A 3,300-nucleotide genomic window follows, 5' to 3' on the forward strand; every position below is an offset into this window, starting at 1 on the left:
CTTCCCACTCACATACTTCACAGCATAAAGTATTCACTGTAAATAACTTTACTCCAGATAGTTTACACGGCATACCGTTTATTTCTATAACACCACAAGCTGGATGAAACACGGAAGATCAATGAAACTCAGTGTTTTACTTCATTTATTATAAAAACATGCCTTCTGGCATCTAAACAGTTCAGCATAGCTTCACAGAAAGTAAGTTGTATACTTCCACCGAGGTGATGTTGTGTTTCTGTATTTCGCTCTGATCTGACACAATCCTATTGCTCCTTCTCTTCTTCTTAGTTTTTGGTTTTGTTTTGTTTTGGCTTCGGTGACCTTCTCTCAAGTCAACGATGGACAAATTTAGCAGCCTGGTTTCTGCAGCGACCAAATAGTTGGAGGAAAACAAAGGAGGAAGTGCGTACGTGTGTCTGCATGAAGGTGAGGAAAGAAAGGCAGATGCAGTTACGCATATCCTGACACACAAACGGAAGAAGATAAACACATTTTAACAGGCTGAGGTCACGTGACCTTACTCAAGAGTCAGAGAAAGGAAGAAGACAAATAAAAAAAATGGTTCCACTCTTAAGAAATACCATGCACCACACAGTGGGTCAAGAGAGGAAAAATGGCAGATGTGCAGAGTTATTCTAGGATGTTGAGATGGAAAGGCTGTAGCCATGGAAACATGCAGAGCCTTCACCACTCCCTGTGCAGTGCCATTCTGGAGCCGCCAAGCTCTGGATGCCATGCCTCCAGGGGTGTTGTGACACGCCAAATGGAGCAGTCTGATGGTACTGATGCGAGAGTGAGATGAAGGGTTGGGGTCAGCATGAGTCAATAAGACTCAGGCAACCCAGCTTCCTACCATCAGATCTTTTCACTGAACCCGTTTTTAAGAGTTCTTTGAGTGGTTTAATTTCTTGGTTCCCAACGACGAAGAGTTGGGACCAGGTCTTGGGAAGCTCTACAGAAATTACCTTCAAAACGAGCCGCCCCCCAGCAGAAAAATCCAGCATATGTTGTGTTTTGGATGCTGGTCCAGAATGCTATGATAGACCAGCATTGTAAACTGGTCCACCAGCTAAACCTGCACCAAAATACAACATATGCTGGTCTATGCTGGTTTGTTCAGCAGGACAGAAGCAAATTCAGCTTTAACTGTAGTCATAAAAAACTAAAAGTGTTGAGAAAGTGGTAGGTGCTGCCTAATAATATTTTTCATCCCTATTTGTATGCTAGTTGTGATTTAGATTTACCCACCAACCAGATGGAGACATTCCCCCAGCAGGAACACATTTACTGGGTTTGGGAAACATAAACCAGTATAGAATTAAAGGATATTTATTTTCACAGATATATAAAACATTTTTAAATCTCCTGTGATGAATTAAAAAGTTGTTTTTCAGTGTTGGGTTCAAAGGTCAACTATTTCCAATCATGTAATTGTGCTTGAGTGTGTAACATTTTAATTTGTCTTTAACCACTGCAACTTTATGCCAACTATATTCACTGGGCCTTTGTCCTTCACTTCTCTCATAATTAAATGTTAAAAATGTAAATAAAAACTGGAAATCACCATTTACTGACACCACTACATTATTTATACAACCCAAGAATCCCCCAAAAATAAACTTTGCCGTTTCATTTTAAGCTTTACCAGCATCAGAGATGAATGACCTCCACACTTTGCTTTGATTATGTTCTACAAAAATATAATCAACTAAGAATTTTATTTACACCTGGAGTTTTATTTTAGAAATTACTTTAAAAAACGAGCTGCTGTGATCTTGATGCGGGGTTTATTTTGTATCCAGATCTCATTTAGAGGACATCCTAACGAGGGACTTTCCACAGATGGAATATACTCTGAGTAACCAGCACCTAAATAACACGGTGGGCTTAGGTAGCAGCAGATTTTAGCTTCCAGCACAGCAGAGGACAACACGTCTGCCCTACTTCTCAAGAACAGGACTAAAATAAGTTGAAGTCAAGCGAGCAGCAGAGAAACAATGAGTAAGCAGAGAAGAGATGCAGGTGCTGGAGCTCAGTCATGGAGAAGACGTTCGACAGCTGGCCTGTCGTAAGGTGACTTATTCTCTTCAGCCGACAAACACACGAGCCAACAAAAAGCTTTACTTTCAACCTTTTATTGTTCAACAAAACATTTCAACTGTAACAAACCCAAAAAAGTACCAAGCCTGCACAAAAATCTTTAGTTTTACATCTGAATCTGTAAAAGCTGCAGGTCTGGATCTAGTAGAACCTTTTGATGCAGCTCTGTGCTGGTTCTAGTCGTAAAAACAGGCATGCTATTAGAGTTTTAGCAGACTAATATGGCTGAAATTTCTCCACCTGCTGGCAAAAGAATAAAGCACACGTTAAACAGAAAACAGCATTCGGTTACCTAAGTGTTGCATATCTGCTGCCAAGGTTAGACAATCTTTCAAGAAATATATAAATAGAAGATAAAGGTTTTACATATCAGGCAAAAAGCATTAATGAGATCCAGCAATACAATTTTTACCCTAATTATAACCATTAAAATAAAATCTTGTATTTACAGAAATCCTTTCAGAGGTGTCACAGCGGAACGCTTCAAATCTATCTCCTAACACTTCCCTCCACATCGGTAAGTAAATCACACACGAGGACTAGATTACAAGTGCAGCCAATCAGGAGGCTTACTTAGAAGCTGCAGCATAAATAAATTAAATACAAATTGTTCTTTTTAACTTAAGTGTAAAATATATATTTAGATGTTTTAACTGAAAACAATCAGAACAGATCTGGGTCATGAGGTTAGCAATCAGAAGACACGACTACTTCAGCTGCTAGATTGTTCGTTGAAAACACTTTTTCTTCAGCTGAAAAGAAACATTTAAAAGATACTTTGAAATGGTTTTAGAAACCTGCAGCAGCGGAAAACAAAAGCTCGTTCTGAATCGTGACACTTGGAGATTGAAAGAATTTCCAACAAAACCAAAGAAAGCTTTTCATACTACATACCTGCCCGCAGTGACCCAGCGGTTTGTAAATAAGGACTACGGCTCGTCTGTGGAGGAAGAAAACAGTTTAGAGGAAATAGATTTTTATTATAAACGATGCAACTCCAAGATTTTAACACGCAAAGTGAACAAACCCTGGAAACAACCAGCCAAAGGAACCAAACGTGAAAAACCACTGAAAGCCTTCATGACTCTAAATAAAAGCTCACACCAGCTGATCACTTCTTGTGAACATTTATAAACAAATACTTCTGCCTTGTCCCTTCTTTAGCACGTGGAGGAAAAATGTTTAGAAAAACAAACT

The sequence above is a fragment of the Nothobranchius furzeri genome, chromosome 3, assembly GCF_043380555.1.
Source record: "Nothobranchius furzeri strain GRZ-AD chromosome 3, NfurGRZ-RIMD1, whole genome shotgun sequence".
Taxonomy (NCBI): domain Eukaryota; kingdom Metazoa; phylum Chordata; class Actinopteri; order Cyprinodontiformes; family Nothobranchiidae; genus Nothobranchius; species Nothobranchius furzeri.